At 26.5% G+C, this 27,233-nt stretch overlaps 1 non-coding gene and 1 pseudogene across 1 annotated transcript; both read left to right on the top strand.

The window, feature by feature from the left end:
• Positions 1-3,414: 3,414 nt before the first annotated feature.
• Positions 3,415-27,233, top strand: part of LOC124929945 — a 100,644-nt pseudogene continuing 76,825 nt past the window's right edge.
• On the top strand, positions 8,348-8,419 carry TRNAG-UCC. The gene has a single exon. It is a non-coding gene; the product is annotated as a tRNA-Gly (tRNA).

The raw sequence follows: 27,233 nt of genomic DNA, 5'->3' as shown, positions 1-27,233 counted from the left end.
TACCACTTAAACTAAGATACCCTCCTCAGCCTATGATTAGCCTTTGGTCCAATAGCCAAAACCCGCCCTTTTACAAATTTCATTTATGAGTAGTTATGGCAGTTTGACCTAACCAAACAGGCAGCTTTCATCCAACTGAGGAATAATAATTGAAGAATAGTACATTAAATTGGGAAAACTTTATTTGTCCTATGGGATTGCAGAAAGTATTGCTTTTTAAATTTTAGTACTACATTCATTATTAGAACTAAATTCATTGAAAGCCTACCTGCCCATTATTATTGCTTCTTTCATTTATCAACCACTTCGGGGGATTTACTCCAAGAGTAACTTTGATCTTTTGAGTAGTTTACGGGTAGTGTTTGTTGTGATGTTTATCAACTAACTTGGGGCGGTTTTTCATCGGTTTTGTGCATCACTTCGGGGGAATTACTCCAAGGGCAACTTTGAGCTTTTGAGTAGTTTATGGTGTAGTGTTTGTTGTTATGGTTATTTTGTGATATTACTCAATTCATTTATGACAAACAAATTCTTAAGGCTGAACTCAGACAAGGTTTTACTTATTGCTGAAACTTGGAACCAAACAAGCAAGCTCTTCATTTGTTAACAAACAAAACCTAACCTGTTTCTGAATCTGGAACTGAATAGGACCTAAAGCTCTCTTTATGAAAAAACAAACATTACCTTAAAAGCTCATATATTGTTTAAACAAAAGAGAACATGAACAAAAGGTTGTCATATTGCTGGCCTGCCCTTGTAGCTAGCTGGATTTTTTTTAAATATAAAAATGAATAGAAATGTGAATTATTTGGTGTTTTATTTAGTATAAATTATTTATATAATTTTTATATTTAAAATAAAAATTAGTAAGAGTATATATATATATATATATAATGCTTAATTCTAAATTGATGTGTCAATTGGGTTGATTTGGATTTTTTTGTGAGTTAAAATTAAAGGATTGATTCATTCAAATATAAATTTACAATAAGTTAATGGTGAGGGATAAGCTATCTAAATATTTCATCTTTAACAATAAAAAACAAAAACAAAAATTAATGATTACTGATTTAATTATGAAACTACTCTTCTTAACTCTCTTAATTTTTTTTAAAAAAAATAAAAAATTATATATATATATATATATCATTTTATTTATTTATATGCATTATTTTATAATTATATATTAAATATATATAACAACTTATTTAAAAATTAATTTATCATATATTTAAACAAAAATAAACAAATTTAATTTAATTATTGGTCACTTTTTTATATAATATATTTTTCTCTATCCATATTTAATAAATTGATCTTTAAATAAATTTTTATTTAGGTTAAAATTTATATATTTTTTATTTCTTTTTATTTTTAAATATATAATTATTTTAACTTTTTTCTTAATTAATATTTTTAAATCTTATATTTTTTTCTTCACTGGAAATTTTTAATAAATAATTTTATATATTTTATTTGTATTAATTATTTTATAATATATATAATTACATATTAATTTTTTAAAATATTTTTATCACACCCTTCAATTAAATTTTTTAAATAATTTATTAAAAAATAATAATTTTTATACACTTTCTTTACATATTTATTATTTATATAAATATTTAAAAAATTATTTAATTTATTTTTATTTGTTATTCATTAACCATGATTAAATATATACATAAAATTATAAATTGAATTCAATTAACATGTGATTTAGTGATTAAAATGTTTATATTTCAAACTCGAGATTAGGGTTTAAGTCTCATTTAATGCAAATTTTAAATAATGGTGGTAGTATATTTGGATGTAAATTTGAGAGATCGAAAGAATTGTGGTTGTGGTAATCCACTCTTCTGGCCTAGCGGCATTAAGACGTGGATACTAACCCTAAGTTTTTAGGGTTGCGTCTAGTTAAATGGTTAAATATACTTAACGTATTTAATAGGATAAAAAAACTTTTGAATTTGTGTTTCTTTTAAAATTTATTCTTTATCTAAAACAGAATAGACATAAAAATTTAAATGAGCATTGGTCATTTTTTTTACCGGTTAATGTATTAAATATTGGATCGATTTAATAGCTCTTTTGGATACTCAATTCTATATATCTAATAATTCATATTGATATAAATTAATTTAAAAATAATTAATTAAATGAAATTAAATAAAAAACATTAATATAATAACCATTCAAACAAATTTTATTATTTATAATATAAAAAATTAAGTTGTTAAAAAAAGCAATAATCATAATATTAATTTATATATTTCGGATTAATCATTCCCACATGGTATTTGACTACATTTTCTCAGCACCCCTTTAATGTTAGAAGAATGACATGAATAAAATATAATATACTCATTTTCTCATCACCCTTGTTGAAATTAACAAGTAGTTGTACTCGTATTTAATTATCATATGACTATATATAAATGACAGCAACCACTCATGATAACATCGATCAAATAACACCAATAAATGTACTTCCTATGTACCATAAATACAATATGGAATACCATATCTTCAAAATAAATAACTTACAAATATACTCATTTAATAACATGAAAATTATAACAAAATTATTATGTTTTAGAATAAGAAAAATTAACCCACTACAAACTTAGGTAGTTTTTATTAAATATAACTCCAAATTTTTAACGGAGTAAAACAGTGTAACTATTACAATTTTAGTTATTTAAATTTTTTTTCACAAACAAATAAATTTCGTTTTCTTATTTTAATATAATATTTTTATTTTCTTAATTATTTTATCACATATGTAAAATCAAAATAGTAATTTTCTTTTTCAACTTTTTCAGTTATTCTTACACATTACACATGTTTTAAGACATTCAAATCTTATTCGATAATTTTAAACACGCATATCTAAAAAAAATATACTCAATTTAAAACACAAATATGCTAAAATTGATATATTATACACAAAGTTAGGTCGTTATATTAAAGTTTCAAACAAAAATACCAAACTTATAACCTCTCTTCAAATTTTCTTAAATCTTCCTCACACTATACATTTTTTTAGACGCCCAAACAAACTTTGACATATTAGAAGGTATAAATCTCGAAAATAATAATTAATTTATTAAAAATACGATAAAAAAAACGTATTTAAATATCATTTCATTTAAAAACATAATAAATTAAATAAAAATCATACGCTAAAATGAGATGACTGACATTTTTTTTATTTAAGAAAACTCAATTAACTATTATTTTTATTTTGATATTTCTCTCCTATAAAATAATTTAGATATAAAAAAACCAAGTTATTCAATTGAGCAATTTATAATAAATGCAATGAGCCATTTATAATAAATGAGTAGCTAAACTTTCCCTCTAGATTGTACATATATTTGTAGACTACAATGGTTTGGTAAGGAGAAGAAAATGGAACTAGTAATCATCTTCATACTTTTGGTTTGTATTCTGATTGGAATTGGCGGCGGCGAAGCGGTTGTAAAGCTGCCTGAAAATGTGACTATTCCGGCCGTTATAGTGTTCGGAGATTCCATAGTTGACAATGGAAACAACAATCATCTTACAACGTTAACCAAATGCAATTTCCCCCCATATGGTATCGATTTCCTTGGTGCAATCCCCACCGGTCGCTTTGGCAATGGCAAGACTCCACCCGACTTAATTGGTACATTTATTTTTTATTTGTTTAAATGGTCCGAATGTGAAAACTCAAACTCATTGCTAATATATATCGTAGCGGGAGAGTTGGGAATCAAAGAGCTAGTGCCAGCTTACTTGGACCCAAATCTTCAACCACAAGATCTTCTCACCGGTGTCACATTTGCCTCCGGGGGCTGCGGTTATGATCCTCAAACTTCCCAAATTGTGGTACTAATTATCTAATATGTTATTAGATTTTAATTAAAATTGTTAATGCTATTTTTGTATAATTAACATAGTACATATTTTAGTCTGTGTTGTCATTAGCGGATCAAATTGTGTATTTTAAAGAGTATATTGAGAAGCTAAAAGGGTTGGTTGGCAAAGAAAGAACGAGTTACATCTTAGCGAAAGGTGCAATTTTTGTGGCGATGGGCACGGACGATATAGTCAATACTTATTACGCGGTGGGCATAAGGAGGAAACAATTTGACATTGGTACATACACCGATCTTATGATTCAATGGGCTTCCGATTTCATAAAGGTTTGTATTCCTATCTCCTTTTGTTTATGATTGTGAGAAATGGGTTGTATTTACTATTTAAAGTTGAATTTTAGATTTTTATTATTAGACACATTGTGTAATGCCTCCAAAAATTAAATAGTCTTTAAGATTGAAAAGAAATTGTACCCACTCCCATTACTTTAACTTCATTAATTAGTTCTTAAGGTATTTGTTGAGATTTCCTATCATTTAATTATATTTTCTCTCGTATATATATCTTTATAAAATAACAATTTACTAAAGAAAAAACGTATCGATCTTTGCACAAGTGTAGGAAATATACGAGCTAGGTGCGAGAAGGATCGTGGTCTTCAATGTGCCTCCGATAGGGTGCTTACCATCGCAAAGAACATTGGCCGGTGGAATAATGAGAGCATGCTCAGACGAATACAACAACGCGGCGCAGCTCTTCAATAACAAGTTATCTACCATGATAAAGTCATTGGCCATAAACCATGATAATAAAGATGCAAGGGTGGTTTATGCAGATGTTTTCAATCCGTTTTTTGAAATCATCCAAAATTACGAAAAATACGGTAAGCTATCTATCAACATATATATTTTCGAACATAACATACATAAACCGTAATTTTTATGGCGCAGGGTTTGAAGTAATAGATAAAGGATGTTGTGGGACGGGAACCATAGAAGTTATAATTCTATGCAATAAATTGAGTTCAACATGCAGAGATACATCAAAATATTTATTTTGGGACAGTTTTCATCCATCTGAGAAAGGATACACCATCTTGGTCAATAATGCATTACAAACATTTATCAATGATTTGTTCTCGTGATGAACTTACCTACTTTAATTACTTTTTTGTTATATTTTATATTTAGATCTGATTTTATTTAAGAACTTTAAACTGTTTTTAATATATATGCACATGTGCCCACAACTGCAATTGCTTTATTTTTCTATATTTAACTATCTAATCATTTAAAAAAACGCTGAGTAATGGGATTTTAATATATATATGTTGAAAATAATTATACTATAAAACTTAAATAAAAATAATCTTATTAGTGAATGAAAAATAAATCTTAAAACAATAAATTAATTAATGAGTCAATAATTAAATCATAGTAAATTGAATGAATATATAAGATTGTTTTTATAATTATTTAAACTTAACTACTTATATAAATATAAATAATTAATTAAAAAAATTATAATTAAAAAAAACATTATCTCATTCAAAAATTAAACAATACAATCTGTCAAACAAGCAAGCTATAATCTGATATCGATTTAATGACCTTTGACTATAAAGCCATTACAAGAGGGATCAGTGTGATCAGTGATGTATACGTCGATTCATTGATGAACATATTTATTTAAGAAGTGTGAAAATCCGCAAGAAAATACTTAATGACTCTCACATGTTCTAATAAATGTCTCTCTCTCACACACACACATATATATATATATATATATATATATATATATATATATATATATTTTTTTTCTATTTTGAAGTAAATAATGCCTACATATATATTTATGTTATTAATAGGGATGCGAATATATATAAAAACTTTGTCACACTAGTCATAGTCAACAAATAACTATTAGGGTATATTTGATACTCATACAAATGGAATTGAAATTTGAATTGGAATAAAAAAGTTTGTAAATTTTTAAAATTAAGAATTGAAATAAAAATTAAAATTTCAATGAATTCAAACTATCGTGTTTTTATAATTCTTATTTTTACTCATTTTATATCGAAATTGTAATTTTAAATTTGTTTTCTCCATTTTCTAAACAAAAAAATATTATTATTTTATAATTAAAACAAGTTAACTTATTAAATCGATAATTTATTTTTAAATTTAAAAAATTAAAATGTTATTTAAAAAAAAAGTTAATATTTCAAATTAATATATATATATATATATTTTTAATATAGGAAGTTAAATGTAAAATTAATATTTTATTTTTGAATTTAGAAATTAAACATATTAGAATCGATATTTTTTCTTCGAGGATCTATCTTTAAACCAAAACTCTTGATATTTTAATTATTCTAATAGGTGTGTAAATCAAATATTTTTTAATATAGATAATATATATTAATTAATTTTCAAACACGAAGAATAGATAAGTTGAGTATAATATGAATGGTGAGAACCGAGACGAGACGTGATGATGCATGATGAGATTTGCTACAATCAATTGAATGTGAAAAACTGAATTCATGTGATTCGAGAACAATAAAGATGGCAATGAGGGCATTTTCCGTCCCGTTTAACTCTAGATACTTTAGTTATTCTAATATTTTTTTTTTTTCGTTTTTTACATAATTTTAGAAACAATAAATTAAATAGTCTAACTTGACTTTTATGATTAATAATTGAACATAATTCTTAAAATAATAAAACTGTTCATCTTCCTCATTGATTTTTAAATCTATTTAGATATTCAAGATATTTCTTAACTATCATTTTAATGGGATCAACATATACATCAAAATGATTTATTGTTTATAATTTAGTAATCCAATAAATTATTATAGTTCTGGCTAGATTAGATCAAACACATATTAGATCACAAACATGTCTATTCATATTTTTAAAGAATTTATAAAACTAAATCTCAATAAATTGCCATAAAAAGGCTCTTATACCACTTGTTAAAATCTTTTGTCTAAATCTTTATTCCTTAAGTCTATATTATTAATATTCCATGCCGATAAATTGAGACAAACATAAGTTGTGGAAACATACTTGAATCTAAAATGAAGAAGGGTTCATTAAGTTGTTATTCGTTATTCTTTGGATCTTCTCTTGATCTTGTTCTTCTTGTTCTAGATTTAAACCTGAATCGAAATGTCTGGTGTGGGTGAGGTTTAAGTCTTTCAAGCCTCTATCGATAGCCTTCTTTAATGTTATTGAGAGATGAACATAAACATTTTTGTCGAATGAGAGAAACATAATAGGTAGATTATCTATATGGGTTGGGGATCTAGCCCTAATATACTCATTTATTATTCGGCCCATCAACGAAATAATAAATGGTATTTCTGCTTCTACACAAATATATCACCATATTTATTAGAGATGTCTAAATAAACTCATAATCTTTATACTTTAATAGATCATTTTGATTTACTTTAATTTTTATATGATAACAACTAATACACAATTACTAAATAATATATGTATCCAAATATTGGAAATAATTCCAACACAACCATCTTTGAATCCCAACCAACCCAAATTCTTTTGGATCTCCTATTCGAACCTTTCACACGCCAGCAAAATAAAGTGAACCAATTCTATCAACGTTCTTCAACTTAACTTTAGTCTCAAGGGTTCCTATAACGTAACTTTCTCATTCTCAATGATTATTCTAATCTACTTGATCTTGAAGAGATCATTAAGACCCCTGATGTTTCAAGTCATAATAATCATAAATGTATATAGGATCTTGACTTCCAACTTTCCTCATCCTTCTTACTTTTATTCCTCTTCTTATTCTCCCTTTTCATTGTCCGTGGTGTTTTAGACTCAATAGAGTTTGACATCTTTGTTTGTAGATGATTGTGCAATTCCATTTGAAGGTAACCGTTTCAAATATATTATTATATTATCATTTACAATAAATTAATGTGTTAAATCGATAATTTAATTTTTGAATTTAGAAAGTTAATATATTTATAACAAGTTAACTAATTTAATTTTTGAATTTATATAAAATTAAAATGTTATTTTTTCTTAAAATTAGTAAGGTGACATTTCGAACTAATATTATATATTTTTTTAATTTAAAAAAATTAAATGTCGAACCGATATTTTGTTTTTAATTTAAAAAGTTAACATATTGAACTGAGAATCGACATTTAAACAAAAACTCTGGATGTTGTGTAAATTAAATATCTTAAATAATATAGATAATATATATTCAAATTAATTTTATTTTATAGGTTTTAAGAAATATTATATATTATACAATGGTTAGTATAATTGTCTTCCAAACGATAAACTCGGGTTCGATTCCCGACACAGACGCATTACTACTTACTGTATCTTCTTTTGGCTCGTTTTTTACACAATTTTAGAAAAATTAATTTGTCCCAAATATAAAATTATTTTTTTATAGGTTTTAAGAAATATTGTATACTTCATCTGCGTTTGTAGTCCAACGGTTAGGATAATTGCCTTCCAAGCAATAGACCCGGGTTCGACTCCCGACAGACGCAATATTATTATATATTTTTTTGTCTTATTTGCTTACATAGTTTTAGGCATAATGAATTAGATAGTCTAATTTGTCACAAACTTAGATTAGTATATCAATTAAATAATTTTATAAGTTTTAAGAAATATTTGGTTACTTGTGTACTTTAATAATCTATTTCTAGTGTATCTCTCTTAATTTTTAAACTTTAAATATATTAATAACCTATTTCTATTGTGTATCTCTCCCTTAATTTTTAATCTAACATAGAGTTTTAAATGACATTGAAATTATTTTATAAAGCGGCAAGTTGAAGTATTCCTTTCAATTTTTCACTTTATAAATTCACAAATTTAGAAATTAATTTGTCGTTTTATGATTAAACACGAAATAATTTTACTTTTTTAAAATAATTATACATTCAATTATTCAATTCAATTAAGTAGAAAGAAATTGTTGTGAAATGAAAATTTTAAGTGAATTATTGAATACACAATATTTGAAATTATAAAAACAAATCAAAATCAATAATAATTAAGAAGATAACCCGAATCACGCTTAAGACGCTTAAGGTCAGTGTTATTTTTTTTTTAGAAAAAGAGGACATAAACTATAAACACTTATAATTAACAATAAAATTAATTTGGTAGTCAATCATTTCAAGATTTGAAAATATACAACCAGAATTTGATTGTGACTTAATAAATGCACAACATTAGAAATTCTATAAAGATCAAACGACAATTAAAATGAATAATAATTAAGAAAATATATGATTCGGTCAATATCATAATTTTCCAACCTAAGTACAAATATATAAACGACAAATGTTATAACTAATCATAATTTTTTGCTATTCATCATTTATAGATGACCACGTGTAAGGTACAAATTATTTGATGGAGTAAACGACAAACTTAAAATTTAGAACATACGTTTATTGATCATTAAAAAACGAGCTTTTTTTTTAAAAAAAAATGTAACTTTTTCTTAATCATTTAAAAACGACTAATACCATATTTCTTTCATGTTTCTCCCCTTTTAAAGTCTTACATGACATTGAAATTATTTTATGAAGCAACAAAGTTAAAGCCTTCCTCTCAATTTTTCATCTTATAAAATCACAAATTTAGAAATTAGTTTGTTGTTTTATGATTAAACATGAAATAATTTTACTTTTTTCAAAAATAATTATAAATTCAACTATTCAATTTAATCAAGTAGAAAGTAACATTATCAATATGTATATTTTCACCCACTTCAAGTTAACTTAATTTGTACAATATTGAAAGTGTTTCATTATTAATAAGAACAATTTTCTAATTCATGTAGTGCTGGATTGTGTGAGCATGTTTAATATTGAGTTTTTGGCTCTAACTGATTGTGTATGTACATTTTTTTCGTCTATCTTAATTTTATTTACATATTTTTATATATTTTCTAAGGAAAATAAAGATTTATTAATATAAATATTTAAGATTTACAATAAAATTTAAGTCCTTATTTGATTTGGGATACCTGAATAATCAAATAATTGGTAAAAAATTAAATAATGTAAATGGTAGATTAGATATTGAGCTACTTTAAATTAATTTGAATCTTGAAATTATCCACATTAAAGGAAAAGGCATAATTAGTTGTAAAAAAGGGTAAGTAATATTAATGTATATGGAAAAAGGTAAATTGATAATACAGATTACCACAGTTTTTGTAAAAGGTAAATGAAAAAAAGGTAGTTTAATTAAATAATACAGCAGATTACAACAATTTAAAAAAAAAAGTAAATACAGTGATAAGGGAATAAAATCTCTAAAGATTTAAAAATAAATATATATATCCTACTAGATTGTGGTCTATCTCATTTGAATTTGGAGCTGAGTTCTTTTGCACAGGTTTAACTGTTGTCTTTTTTTTTATTCTATAAGTTTCAGAAAATAAAAGGATTTGAACAGTAGATCGAGTTCTTCGATCCATTATCCATTCCGGGTTATTTTTATTTTTTAACCATTTGTGTGTCGTTTTTTCCTGTCGTTCATCAATCACTTTATTTTGATTGGCGTTAATTAGTATATTTAATCTGATTTTCTTGGTCAAATTCAACTATATAATTTCGTTATATGTTTCATTAATTATTTAATAAGGTTGTCATAAAAAATAATCGATATCTAAGTTGTTTATGATTTTTGTGCAAATTAGGAGGCGATTTCTTTAAAAGACAGGAACTTTCAAGTTTGAAGTGAGTTTTCATTTCATCGTATATTAAACTATTTTGACAAGTAATTGATTTTATATACGTTCTTAGTAAATTTTATCATTCATTAATAAATGTCTGCTCTAAATAACAGCACTGATAAGAAGATGGATTCCAAGCAAGAAGGAGATAGTTCAGGTCGTGACAATGGTACACAAAAGCGAAACTCATCTCCCAATTAAATTTCGCTATGAGGTAATTATTATTATTATTATTATTCGAACCTTAAATTAAATATTTGAATAATTGTGATTTTTATTATATAGGGATGTATATAATGAGTTTTTATATCTAGGAAATTGGCCATTTAATTAGCTAGTGATGAGAGCTTGCAGTATTGTTTGAAAAATTAATGGCTTTAATTCGAAAATCTTCTTCCACCTTTTGATCCGGCTACTTAGATAAGAAAATCACAATATTGGAGGAGACTAGCTAGGGCTTTCAAAGTAAGACGTTTTTAACGTTTTCAAATAATACATTGAAATTTCACACAAATAAGTGTCTTTTTATGCAGCTGTCGAACTATGCTAAAATGTTCAAGAAATTTCCCGGTGAGGAAACAAACTCAAGAAAGCCAAAAAAGATGAGGTTGTCTGATATTTATGCAGCGGCGGAACCGTGCAGCTTAGAAGATGCTGAAAGAAGATTCAACCAAAAATGGGCAAGGTGCAATGCACCAGAAAATGATGAGACCGAAGATGACCAAACTGCTTCTATCAATTAAAATCATGTTATTTTTGTACTGTTTGGATCTTTAATATGAACTCCTCTTTTAATATTACATTTTATATTTATAGACTTATCTTTTTAATTAATCATTTTTTTGGTTTATTTCTTCCGATTTATGCCATATGGTTTGGTTTTATATTAACTATATACTAGAAGTCACAACACATGATTAGTTCACTCTTTCTTTTTGCTCTTAGAAGCATATGGAAGATCATGCACTCATCCTTAATCTCCACATATTCTTATTTTTTTCAATCATGTTATGTTATGTTCTGAGAAGAGAGTCTCTTGTGTTTAATCTCGAGACTTGAGTGGTGAATTATGTTTCGAGAAAGGATCTCTTGTGTCTCATATCTGACTTGAGGGGGTGAATTATGTTTTCTTCTTTAAGCGTACTCATCAATATAATTAAGTCAAATATATTAAAGTTAAGAAAAAATTTTGATTTTAAAAAAGTTTGACAATTAATATGTAAATAAGTTATCTATATATAAATAATATAGACAAAATATATAATTAGTGCTTAACATAATAATGTTTTAAAAATAATGTAGTAATATTAAGAACATATTTTTTAAAATAATTTGTGAAATTACCTCTTCTAGCCTAGTGGTAAAACCTAACATCTTTGTTTCTTCTCGTGTTGATATGATTCACGCGAAGAGTGGACGAATAAAAGCTTTTATGTCATTTAAAAATAATTGTTGTGAAAACGACAAATTCTAATAATTTATTAAATACACAATATTTGAAATTATAACGAAACACGACAAAATCAATAATAATTAAGAAGATAGTAATTCTTGGTCAAACAATTTTTGAAAAAAATGTACTAAATGATAAAATTTGGTTAGCAATCATTTGAAGATTTGAAAAAAAATTTAAAATAGAATTTGAGTGACTTATAAAATGCACTAGATTTGAAATTCTACAAGTATTAAATGACAAAATCAATAATAGTTAGATGACTATTTGTAATATCATAATTTTCCGAAAAAGTGCGAGAAAACGACAAATGGTATAATTAATTATAAAGGTTTTTTTTAATCATCATTTATATAATGACCATATGTAAAGTCGGAATTATTTGACAAATTAAGGTATAAACGACAAACTATTATAAAATTCAGATCATAGTGTTATCTGGAAACAGTTTTTTTTGAAAATATAATTTTTTTATTATTAATTTGAAAACAGTTAATAACATATTTATTGTATTTCTCTACCTTTTAAACCTACCATAAAGTTTAAATGACATTTAGGTTATTTTATGATGTAGAATGGCAAATTAAGAAATTAGTTTGTTGTTTTATGACTAAATATGAAATAATTTTAGTTTTTTAAAAACATTGTACATTCAATTAAGAAGAATGAAACATTACTATGTATCATGCCATTTAACAACTGAACATCGATCAAACCACAATACAAATTTAAAACTATTAAAAACACAATTGAGAGTTGATTAAAAATTATTGACACTCTACACTCATTTGTTTGAATCTATCATCATAATACTATTAAAACAATTAATAGAAATAGAATTTATTGATGATTTATATTACTGGCGTTGTTGGTCAATAAAAAAAAAAGTTGCAAATATATATCTAAATAACAAGAGTTTTTTTGGTTGTCAATCCAAGTTTTTTTTTTTATCTATATACAAAGTATTATTGATTATTCCGTTGGATATATTTTTCGTTTGACTCATAATCACATCTTTCTTACTGTGATTCTCAAACTTAAATCTATTAATTAAGTAAATAGGTTATACCCTATATAGATATTCATATGAATCAAATTGTTGTCAATTAAATCATTTCCTAGATTATTCATGTTCTGAACACAATATAAATACAATTATATAAATTATGCCTTCTACTATTTTTTTTTATTGAACTAAAGGGGGAGAATGGTTAAGAATCATATTAAATAATTAGTTTCCAGATAATAAAGACAATTATAAAAAAGAAAAAAAAATTGAAGTTCTTAATCACATAATCAATTAGGGATGCAAATGAGTCAAGCGCAGCTCAAACTAGCTTGAGCTCGAGCTCGTCTCGATTAAATATTTATTAGCTCGATTCAATCTCGAGCTCGAACGAGTTTATAAATTTGAGTTTGAGCTCGGCTCGACTCGAAAAACTTGAATAAAATTAAAATTTAAAATATTTGTGTGAAAAAATATTTATTTTATATTTTAAATTTTTATATTAAAATAAATAAATAAACATATTATTTATTATCAGACTCGAAAAAGCTCGACAAACATTCAAGCAAGTATTATATGAGCTCGAGCTCGACTCAAATATTAAACGAGTCGACTTGAGCTTGACTCGAATTTGATCAAAGTCAAACTCAAGTAGAGTTTTGACTGAGCTGCTCACGAGCAGCTTGACTCATTTACAACCCACTATCACGTCCGTCGAGAAAATTTTAACATCGATTTGTGTGCTAAATTTTTTTTAATAAAACATTATTTAAATTTTGTACAAAAATATTTTTTGATATTTAAGATAAATTCTAAATAATCTTTTAGATTTAAAATAATCAAGTTCGATTAAAACAAATCTATATTTTAAATTAATTTTAAATAAATAATTTTAAAATTGATTTATTTGATGAAAAGAATCGCCAATTGATTTTAAATTTAAATTAATAAAATATTTGTATACGTGTACAAATGTAAGTTTATTAGAGATTTTTTTGAGTTCGATGTTATGTAATACTCATGAAAGAACTTTCGCACTATATATTCCGTATCCGTTAAAGAACGGTTTTTACTTTATAAAATCTTGGCTTTTGTATTTGAAAAATTGGTTTCATTACGTTATATTTAACCAATTATTTTTCAATTCCTAAACATGTATAGGTTTTTCTTACGTTTAAAATTATAAAATAATATTTAAATGCTAGTATGTGCGATTAATGTCTAAGATTATTGAGAAAAACACCTAAAAAATATCAGTTTAAGGCATTAAGATCTAAAAATAAATTCAAACATGCCTTCATCAAAATATTAAATTATGAAAATATTTTAAAAGTATTTTGAAATCATTTTCTATATTTTTCAGGTTTAAAAAAAAAATAGTTTGGGGCTTCTAATTGTTAAAAATCAATTTAAAGTTAAAATCCCAAACAAACAAACCCTTAGACAGGTGTTCAGGTCGCAAATCGGGTGTAATACACGGGTCTGTAGCGAGTTTGGACTGAAGTCAACGGGTTGGACATCCGATCAATGCGGAGGTTGGATGCGGGGATTCTCGGTCAAAAACCATGTCGGACTTATTTTCTCGGTCAAAAATCAAGCATAGGTTGAAGTCCCTTAGTCGGGTGCTATAATTCATCATTCAGGGGCTAGGATTCCTAGGTCGGGTGTAGGGGAGGGTTTGATTTTCTCGGTAAAAAATCAAACTCATGCGAAATCCTCAGTCGAACACCAAGAATAGCAATTGCAGGTTCTGAGATTTCGATTGGAACCTCCATTTTTCGATCTTAAGAGATGAGGAGTTTTGTATAACCTCAAGGATCATTTATAACACCATCACAATGTATCATTCGACCGGGATGATGTTTCATTCAATCTGAACAATTTTTTAGCAAAAATTGGGATTTTAAATTTTAAGGTATAATTGGGTATAAGAAACTTACCAATAGCTTCCTTATACTTAAGGGAATTGAATGGGATTAAAACATGAATATTGTCTATGATTTTTTTTATCAATTCAAGAACTATAATTTTCTAGATTTTTGAAATTTTTTGGTTTTTAAACAAACATGTTTAAAACTGATTGGAATTGATCTAAAATCATTCATAACATCATTTAGAATTTAGAACATATTTAGAAGGTTTACAAACTGTAATTCAAAAGCTAGAACTCAAGAACAAAAACACGATTTTGAAATCAAAATAGGGTATTTTTATATAGATTGATTCATTGGAATTGGATTCAACAAAAAGATTAGAAATGATCTTAGAATCATTTTTCAATCAAAAAATTGAACAATCAAGAAATATTCAAGACTACTTAAACTGGAATGTAAAATTTTCAATTTGAACTCATAAGTTGAATTACAACATGAATTGAAGCTTATTATGAGTTGGAGAACACTCTTGAACTCTTTTACAAGCTTTGTGATAATCAAGAACCGAGTTTTATGGCTTTCCATGAGAATTTTAAATTTTCAAGAAATTTAATGGTGGATTTCATGAGAAGTGGATTGGAGGCTTGGGATTTTATTCATTGGCTTCGTCTTGGCGTAGGAGGGTTATTTAGAGCCTCCTTAAGTCGGTTGAATGATCAAGTGGATTGGATTTGAGACAAAAGGTCATTAATGACTTTTGTATGTTCTTCATTCCACTTGATATTTCAGGTGATGATTAAACCTATTATCGTAGGTAAAATGATCAAGTTAACGTGATCATTTTAGCTATTGAATCAGGTCATTTGGTAGAGTATCAGTTGAGTTCCATCTTTGAAAATTCAAAGATTTCGGTTGTTGTTGTTGATGCAATTCACCATGAGGAAGAAGACAAACTAGGGACAAAAACGGCGTCATTTTCTTCTTCCGCGTTTGAGCGTTGAGGGAGTCTTGGAACAACGTCGCTTCTGGCCAAAGAGCGGATGTATGGGCATTCCATCCGTGTTCTGTTAGCGATGGGCGTCCCGCGTGTGTTTGATTTAACGGCGCTGAGGCGCTCGTTAGTTGATTCGCTGTTACGCGGACGCGCCTTTCTTCCGTTGCAGCGGGCGACACGGTCGCCATCATGCGTTGGATGAAGTCTGGGAGTTCATCTGATGGTTGTGTGGTATGTTGGAATCGTTTCTTTTATTTTCAGCTGCACTAGATCACGACCTTTTCCAACTTTGGATCTTGTTTGAATTTTTTTTTTCTTCACTCATTTTGGCTATATTTTTAACCTATAAAATATACAAAATATTTTTAATAGACATATTATTTATTTTGTCTATTTATTTAATTTTATTTTTGCATATTTTGAGATTTTATAAGCAATTAATTTGGGATTAAATGGATTCATAATTTGACCTTGATTTTAATTATCTTGAATTTATTTATTAAAAATAATTATTTAAAAATTTATAAATTAGGTAGGTGAAATTTTAGTGCTTAAATGTGAATAATAATATAAGACTCCGAACTATGAGTTAAAAAGTCTATTATTATATAGAATTGACATCTTTTTGAAAAATAGAATAAGACTTATTAAGAAAGTTTAGGGAGAGGGAGAGGGAGAGGGAGAGGGAGAGGGAGAGGGAGAGGGATCCAAAATTTGGACTGTTATGGATTTTTTTTTTTGTCCTAGGTCTAATTTAAAAACTTAAATAAAAAAATTTAGTGATATTTAAATCCACTATGTAAAAAACTAATAAATTTTAACTAAATATTTTATATGTGTAGTAAATAGGTTGCCCAAAGAGGTGGGTTGTCCGACTTACCCAGTGCCCACCATATATATGTAAAAAATTAGTGAGATTGGAGATTTTCTCAATGAAATATATATCAAAATTGTCATTTGTATGTTAGTTTGAAAACATTTCTTACTTACCATAACAATTTCAAAATATAATTTCTCTCTCAAATTAAGTTTCAGTCTAATATTTTATGCTTTATCTAGGCTTTACTAAATGTTTCTTGTTAGATAGTTTGCAAGTCAAAATATTTAAAAGGATAGTGAATCTAACATGAACTATTTATTGAAAATATTTAAAAGGATAGTGAATCCAACATGAACTATTTATTGATAAGTTTTTCTCAATTTTTATATTGCTTTGTTTATTTATTTATGTGGTTATTAATTAATGTTAGATTGTAAGGGCAATTCCTTGTCTACCTTGGTTAGTTCGATGTTACCTTAACAGACACTATCTGAATTCACTTTACACATGTCAGTCTTTAAATTTTTTTCTCTCAAACCTAACTCATAAATTTAAAAGAATTTAAATGAAGAAATAATATATTAAATTGTTTTATATACTTTTTACGTAAAAATAACATAATAATTTTAAATAATTATTAAAATTTGGGGAATGCATTTACCATTCCCGCCCCGTGTTAATTTCGGGGATTTTTTAATACCATCCCCACCCTGTTCGGTTTTTTTCGGTTTCGAGAAATCCCGCGGGGCACCATTAATAATTTAAAAAAATAAAATAAAAATAAAAGTTATACAATAAAATTATATAAACAAAATTTTTAATATAATATATATTTTAATAAATTAAAATATTATATTATTATAAAGAAATAACTTACTCCTCTTATAAAATATATTGAATAAATAAATATATTGGTGATTTAATATATTTAATTATGTTTATGATGTTCAGGGAAGAATCGGGTTGAAATCAAGGTGGGGGACACAAATACCATCCCCGCTCCATCCCCGTACGATTTCGGGGAAAAACCGTCCCAAACGGGACAATTCGGTTTAGTTTTCGTGGGACAGTTTCAAATTGCTATCCCTTAATTTGTGTACTTTAATAATCTATTTCTATTGTATCTCTAACTTAATTTTTACTTCAAATATATTAATAACCTATTTTTATTGTATATCTCTCCCTTAATTTTAACCTAACATAAAGTTTTAAATGACATTGAAATTATTTTATAAAACGATAAATTGAAGTATTCCTTTCAATTTTTCACCTTATAAATTCACAAATTCAGAAATTAATTTGTCGTTTTATGATTAAACACGAAATAATTTTACTTTTTAAAAATAATTATATATTCAAATATTCAATTCAATTAATTAGAAAGAAATTGCCGTGAAATTAAAATTTTAAATGAATTATTGAATACACAATATTTAAAATTATAAAAACACAACAAAATCAATAATAATTAAGAAGATAACCAGTAGCCGCTTAAGGTCAGTGTTATTATTTTTTTTTTTTAGAAAAAGAGGACCTAAACTATATACACTTATAATTAACAATAAAATTTGATAGTCAATCATTTCAAGATTTGAAAATATCCAACAAGAATTTTATTGTGACTTAATAAATGCACAACATTTAAATGCAAAACATTAGAAATTCTATAAAGATCAAACGACAAAATGAATAATAGTTAAGAAGATATATGATTCGCTCTAATATCATAATTTTCCAACAAAGCACAAATGTATAAACACAAATGTTATAACTAATCATAATTTTTTGTTATTCATCATTTATAGATGACCACGAGTAAGGTACAAATTATTTGACAAATGAGTAAACGACAAACTATTGTAAACTTTCGAACATACGTTTATTGATCATTTGAAAACGAGTTTTTTCTTTAAAAAAATATAACTTTTTTCTTAATCATTTAAAAACGAGTAATAACATATTTCTTTCGTGTTTCTCCCCCCTTTTAACCTACCATAAAGTCTTACATGACATTGAGATTATTTTATGAAGCGACAAAGTTTAAGTTTTCCTTTCAAATTTTTACCATATAAAATCACAAATTTAGAAATTAGTTTGTTGTTTTATGATTAAACAAGAAATAATTTTACATTTTTCAAAAATATTTATATATTCAACTATTCAATTAAGTAGAAAGAAACATTATCAATATGTATATTTTCACCCACCTCAAGTTAAGTTAATTTGTACAATATTGAAAGTGTTTTGATTATTAATAAGAACAATTTTCTAATTCATGTGGTGCTGGTTTGTGTGAGCATGTTTAATTTTGAGTTTTTGGCTCCAACTGATTGTGTATGTACATTTTTTTTTCTTCTATCTTAATTGTATTTTTATATTTTTATATATTTTTTAAGGAAAATAAGGTTTATTAATATAAATATTTAAGATTTACAATAAAATTGAAGTCCTTATTTGATTTGGGATATCTGAATAATCAAATAATTGGTAAAAAAATAAAATAAAAAATAATGTAAATGGTAGATTAGATATTGAGCTACTTTAAATTAATTTGAATTTTGAAATAATTCACATTAAGGGAAAAGGCATAATTAGTTGTAAAAAAGGGTAAGTAATATTAATGTATATGGAAAAAGGTACCACAATTTTTGTAAAAGGTAGATTAATTAAATAATACAGCAGATTACAACAATTCTTACAAAAAATGTAAATATAGTGATAAGGGAATAAAATCTTTAAAGATTTAAAATGAATAAATAAATAAATAAATATATCCTACGTACTAACTAGTCTGTGGTCTCTCTCATTTGAACTTGGAGCTGAATTCTTTTGCACAGGTTTAGCTGTTGTCTAATTCTTTATTCTATAAGTTTCAGAAAATTAATTAAAGGATTTGATTGAATAGTAGATCGAAGAATTCTTCGATCAATTCCGAGTTATTTTTATTTCTTAATCTTCTATTTCTTTATCGTGTTTTTTTTTTCCAGTGATCAGTTCTTCAATCACTTTATTTAATTTGACGGGTGTTAATTAGTCTATGTTTTCTATTTAATCTGGTTTTCTTTCTCAAATTCAATTATAGTATAATTTCATTCTTTTATAACGCTGTCATAAAAAATAATCAATATCTAAGTTGTTTATGATTTTGTGCAGATTAGCAGGTGATTTCTTTAAAAGACAGGAACTTTCAAGTTTGAAGTGAGTTTTCATTTCATCTTATATTAAACTATATATTTTGACAAGTAATTGATTTTATATACGTTCTTAGTAAATTTTATCATTCATTAATAGATGTCTGCCCTAAATAATAACAACACCGATAATAAGATGGATTCCAAGCAAGAAGGAGATAGTTCAGGTTGCGACAAAGGTAGACAAAAGCGAAACTCATGTCCCAAAATTCGCTACGAGGTACGTATAAGTAGCATCATTAATTATTATTCAAAACATTAATTTAAGTCTTATCATTTTGTTATTCAATCCAATACGAGGTACATTGAAATTTCACACAAATGAGTGTCTTTTTGTGCAGCTGTCGGACTATGCTAAAATATTAATGAAGAAATTTCCCCGCGAGAAAACAGACTCAAGAAAGAAAAGAGAGACGAGGTTGTTGTCTGAAATTTATGCAACGACGGAACCGTGCAGTTTAGAAGAGGCTCAAAGAAGATTCAACGAAAAATGGGTAAGGTGCGATACGCCAGCAAATGATGAGAGTACCGAAGATGACCAAACTGCTTCTATCAATTAAAATCATGTTATTTTTTGTACTGTTTGGATTTTTAATATGAACTCCTCTTTTAATATTACATTTTATATTTATAGACTTATCTTTTTAATTAATCATTTTTTTTTGGTTTATTTCTTTCAATTTATGCCATATGGTTTGGTTTTATATTAACTATTAGAAGTCACAACACATGATTATGGCTGTTAAATTCTTAATCAAGTTTCATTATTTATGATGTTAAATTCTATGTGCTGAAAATAATATATATAAAATTGTGCACTTATGAAGTTTGCAAAAGTATATTTTCTAAAGTCATACATATATAAAATTGGATTTACTCGACCACATATAGATCATAACCCTTTTAGTGCAAAGATGTTTTTCTTTTTACTGAGTTTCACAAAAAAAAAAAAATTATATTTGGTAAATGATGTGAGTGTGAATACTCCTACATAATAATTCTTGAGTAGATATTTTTTTTGGAAATAATTTACCTTTTATAATCATTTGATTAGTTCACTCATTGCTCTCGGAAGCATATGGAGGATAAATTATGTTCGTTTCTTTAAGTGTCTCCATCAATATAATTAAATAAAATATATAAAGTTAAGAAAATATTTTGATTTTTAAAATGTTTTGACAATTAATATGCAAATAAGTTATGTCTATATATATAAATAATATTTAGAAAATAATTAGTGTTTAAGATAATAATTTTTAAAAAATTAACACTACATCACATATATAGAAATATTAAGAACATATTTTTTTATAATAATTTATAAAATAATTAGTGAAGGTTTTAATATGAGTGTTATATCAAAGAAGTACACATTTGACCAACATAGGTAAAAGACCATAATAAGAGTAGACCAAAAGTTTAAAAGCTAATTCATGCAAAGTGTAGATGAATGAAAAACTTTTATGTCATTAAAAAATAATGGTTGTCGTGAAAACGAAAAATTCTAATGACATATTATTTGAAATTATAACGAAACACGACAAAATCAATAATAATTAAGAAGATAACGATGCTTAGAAAAATTATTTTGAAAAAAAATGTACTGAACAACAAACAATTGTAATTAATATTTAAATTTGGTTATCAATCATTTGAAAACAATTCTAATGACATATTAAATGATTATTTGAAAAAAATCAAACTAGAATTTGAGTGTGACTTATAAAATGCACCAGATTTGAGATTCTATAAATATTAAATGACAAAATCAATAATAGTTAAGAAGATGACAATGTGTAATATCATAATTTTCCGAAAAAGTGCGATGAAACGACAAATGGTATAATTATTTATAAAGTTTTGTTAATCATCATTTGTAGATGACCATGTATAACGTCGAAATTATTTGACAAATTAAGGTGTAAACGACAAACTATTATAAAATTTTGAACATAGTAATTTGAAAACAAGTTTATTTGAAAAGATTATTTTTTTTATTATTCATTTGAAAACTGTTAATAACCAATTTCTATTGTGTTTCTCTCCCTTTTAAACATACCATAATGTTTTATATGATATTTAGGTTATTTTATGCTTCCAGAAAGTTGAAGTCTCCCTTTTAATTTTTCAAGTTATAAAATGACAAATTAAAAAATTAGTTTGTTGTTTGATGACTAAACATGAAATAATTTTAGTTTTTAAAAAACATTTTACATTCAATTAAGAAGAGTGAAACATTACTATGTATCAAGCCATTTAACAATTGAACATAAAACCACAATACGAAATAAACGTATTTCTTCAATTGAGTGATCATTATTGATTAAAAACTATTGACACTCTACACTCATTTGTTGAATCTATCGTCATACTACTATTAACATAATTAATAAAAATAGAATTTATTGATGATTTCATATTACTGTTGTTGTTGGTCAATAAAAAAAAGGTTGCGAATATATATCTAAATATCCAAGTTTTTTTTTATCTATATACAAAGTATTATTTATTCCTTTCGATATTTTTCGTTTCTCATAATCTCATCTTTCTTACTGTGATTCGTAAACTTAAATCTATTAATTAATTAATTATGTTATACCTTAGATAGATATTCATATGAATCAAATTGTTGTCAATTAAATCATTTCCTAGATTATTCAGGTTCAAAACACAATATATCTAAATACAATTATATAAACTATTGCGTTCTACTATTTTTTTATTGAACTAAAGGGAGAATGGTTAAATCATAATAAATAATTAGTTTCCAAATAATAAAGACAATTATAAAAAATAAGAAAAAATTGAAGGTTTTAAATTACAGAGTAAATTAGGGATGCAAATGAGTCAAGCCAAGCTCAAACCAGCTTGACTCGATTAAATATTTATTAGCTCGACTCGAACTCGAGCTCGAACGAGTTTATAAATTTGAGCTCGACTTGATTATTTAACTAGAAGCTCGTCTCGATTCAAAAAACTTGAATAAAATTAAATTTTCAAATATTTGTGTAGAAAAAATATTTATTTTAAATTTTAAGTTTTGATATTAAAATAAATAAAAAACATATTATTTATTATCAGACTCGAAAAAACTCGACAAACATTCGAGTATTATATGAACTCAAGCTCGACTCGAACTTGGTCAAAGTCAAATTCAAGTCGAGCTTTGATTGAGCGGCTCACGAACAACTTGACTCATTTGCAGCTCTAGAGTCAATAAATTAGTATCACGTCCGTCCTAATTAAGAATCCTTAATTAATTTGAGTTTGTTTATTTAGAAATATATACAATTGTTTCAAACTTTGTATATTTAAAAACAATGCCCCCAATTAATTAATATATGTAATTGAGGAAGCTCTATAAGTCAGACTATGGCATGCATAAATGTTGTAACCCCGAAAATCATTCGTATTAAAATATTTTAATAAAAAAATTATTTAAATATTTACACAGAAATATATTTTGATATTTAAAATTAATTATACTAATTCATTTTTATGATAAATTCTAAATAATCTTTTAGATTTATAATAATAATAATAATAATTCGATTAAAAGAAATCTGTATTTTAAATTAATTAAAAATAATTAATTTAAAAGATTATTTATTTGCTGAAAAGAGTCCTTTATTGATTTTAAATTTAAATTAATAAAAGATTTGTATATGTGTACAAACGTATGTTTATTAGAGATTTTGTTAAGTTCGATGTTAGGCGATACTCGGGAAAACCTTTCACGCTATATCTTTCGTACTCGTTAATGAACGGTCTCTACTTTATAAAATCTTGGTTTTGGGGTTTGAAAATTTTGTTTCATTATGTTTTATTTAACCAATTATTTTTTAAGTTCTAGACATGTATCGTTTTTTTTACATTTAAAATTGTATAATAATTTTTAAATGCTAGTACATGTGATTGATGTCTAATATTAATAAGGAAAATACCAAACAATATCAGTTTAAGCATTAGGATCTAAAAATTAATTCAAACATGCCTTCATCAAAATATTATATTATGAAAATATTCTAAAAAAATATTGAAATCGTTTTCTATTTTATCTAATTTTTTAAAAAATAGTTTGGGGCTTATAATTGTTTAAAAAATAATTTAAAATTAAAACCTCAAACAAACATACCCTTAGGCAGTGTTCAGGTCACGAATCGGGTCAAATACACGGGTCTGGAGCGGGTTTGGCCCAAAGTCAACAGTTTGGACTAGGGGTGCAAACGAACCGAATCGAACCGAATAATACAAAAAAAATGATATTCAAGCTCGAGCTCGAAAATTATGAATGGTATTCGAATTCGATTCGAAGTTCGAAAATTCAATAAAATTTGGCTCGAGCTCGATTCGAAATAAAGTTCGAACTCGAGTTCGATTAGAATTGTTCGAACCTTTATTCGAACAACTTTGAATCATAGCTCGAAATAATTCAAATTCGAGTTCGATTCGAAATATGTGAACATATTTGAATTAAATTAAGTACAACATAATAAACATTTAGAATTACACCAAAATAAGAAAGTGCATTTAGTACAACTTTCACCATTACATTTTCATAAAAAAAGAACTAAGTCCACTGTTATAATTTCATCCAAAATACACAAAAATCCCATGAGAAAAAAAGCTCAATACTTTCATCCAAAATAAACAAAAGTCTCATGAGAAAAAAAGTTTCATGATTTCACCTCTTCAACCTATACAAAACCAAATAGATAGTCATAAATTCATAAAAATATAGCTAATTAATTAACATGAACTTAAAGGATACTCAAAGGCAACTAACTGGCCATGCAACTAAAATATGAATATGTTTCTCAGGGCCCAAATTAGCTTAGAGTTCAATATTGAGTAATACAATTGCTTACCTTCAAAATGTAGGCTTAGAATGGAGATGGATATTAGGCTTAGCATCTTCTTTGGTTCTTGTCTATTTTCATATCAGTATTAATTAAAGATTAGATTAATAAATTCAAATAAAACATTAAAAAAATGTATGAAAGTTATAAATTTATAATACAATTGTTTACCTTCAAAATGTAACTGATTTTTTCAAGTTCCAATGATCAATTTAGTCTATAGGTAGATCAATTGTCAAATGTTGTTTATCAGCCTACAAATATAATGACAAATATAGTTATCATTTATTTTTCAAACACTACTTTCTAATTCGATAAAGAGAAATAAATATAAGCAAAGCAAAACAATCATTACCTTAGTTTTTTTTCACTCCATGTCGTTTTCGACACCAATCTCCACCGCACATCAACATTTCGACTGTTGTAGGAGCTAAAGAAGCACGATACTTATCAATAACACGACCTCCAGCACTAAAGGTTGCCTCTGAAGCTACTGCTGTAATGGGAATTGCTAATATATCTCTAGCCATAGTTGACAACACAAAAAATTTGTATGTATTGAGTTTCCACCAACTAAGAGCATCAAATTTATCACTTGGATTATGCCTGTGACACCCTTCCTCTAAATACACATCCAACTCAGATTTTTCAGGTAGTATTGTTTCAATTTCTTTCAAATAAGAAGAGAATTATGACCATCCTGAAGAAATGCTAGTAATTTCTCTACTAGTTTGACTTAACCTACTGCCTTGAGATTCAGAACTAGTTGTTGACCTTTGAAGTTTTTTAGCAGCTGCGTCTGAATATTCTTTGTAAATTACATACAAAAGCCTTTGAACCTCTCTAATATTACTTTCTGATTCAAATGGGGTATAAAGTTTAGGAAAAGTGAATTCTAGTGCTCGCATTTTGCATCTAGGATCCAAAACACAACCAACCGTCATTAATAAATTGCACTCACCCCAATATTTATCAAACTTTTCCTTCATTTTTTACACCATTTTTCTAATAAACTCTTCTTCGTCACAAGATCTCTCATCCAAGACCACTTTCACACGATAAACTTCATTTAGAGAAAAGTTAGAAGTAGAATACTCACTTCCTGAAATGATTCTGGTTGCTTCATAAAATATTTTCAAGATTGAAAATACTGTATGCAATTTCTTCCAATCATCTTCTGTTGGACAATGAACGTAGCTTGGTTTCCGGTCTTTAAATCTTGGAAAAACTTCTTTGAAATCTATTGTTGTTCTCAACATTTCATAAGTTGAATTCCATCTTGTCTTACAGTCATCAACCAACTTTCTTTAGTGTAACTTCAATTGCTTCATAATGTCAGCAAATTGAATGAGTCTGACATCTGTTCTTCTAATGAAATCCACACTCTAACGAATTACTTGAACAATTTCCCTAATTTTATTGAGTCCATCTTGAGCTATAAGGTTTAGAATATGTGCACAACACCGAACATGAAATAATTTTCCCCCACAAACCAAATTTTGGTTTATTCTCAAGAAATCTTCTTTCATATACCTAATTACAGCATCATTAGCACTCGCATTATCAACAGAAACAGTGTACACCTTATTTTCAATTCCCCACTCCCTTGCACACTTTAAAAGAGTATCGGAAATTTGAGGACCACCACGAAGAGGAGGGATATGAAAAAAAATTGAGAACGCGTTTATTTAATTTCCAAGATAAGTCAATCCAATGACCGGTGATGACCATGTACTCTATTTTTTGATTCTTGGACTTCCATAAATCTGTTGTGAGGCTAATCTTACTCGCACTTTTTAGCAAACCATGCAACTTTTTCTTCTCAGCTTCATATATAGCAAAACAACTCTTTTTTCCTGTTGTTCGTGATATACGATTCCACTCCGGCATTCCATGTCTACAAAACATATTTAAACTTTCTTCTTCCAATAACGTAAATGGATGTTCATGCATTAGGATCCAAATGGAAGTTGCTTCTTTCATGCGTTCCATACAAAATTTGCCATCAAGTAACAAAGGTGACATATTTGTGTCTACAATTTCAAAGCCTAACAATAGTTGTTGTTGTTTGATTGTTTCCTGAAGCTTTTTTTTAGACTCCAAGTGTTGACCACAATGATCTTAAGTGTCGTTTTAAGTGTGATGTAGTACCTGACTTCATTTTTGCGATGAGTGGATGACAATGTTTACACTTGTATTTGTCTTCAACCTCAATCATATCTGACCATACTTGAGATCTTTTCTGTCTCTTATCCTTGTGTAATAAATTATCATTCTCTATCACAATATCCTCTTGATTTGCAATCTCATTTGAATCCAATGAAGCTTGAACGTTGGCTGAATTTGCTGCTGGAGAGGAATCAGACATACCTGAAAAAGTTAATCATCAAGACATTAGAAAATGCAA

Source organism: Impatiens glandulifera, chromosome 3 (assembly GCF_907164915.1).
Source record: "Impatiens glandulifera chromosome 3, dImpGla2.1, whole genome shotgun sequence".
NCBI classification, from domain to species: Eukaryota; Viridiplantae; Streptophyta; class Magnoliopsida; order Ericales; family Balsaminaceae; genus Impatiens; species Impatiens glandulifera.
The sequence above is the reverse complement of the archived record's forward strand: the minus strand, read 5'-3'. Positions and strand labels throughout refer to the sequence as shown.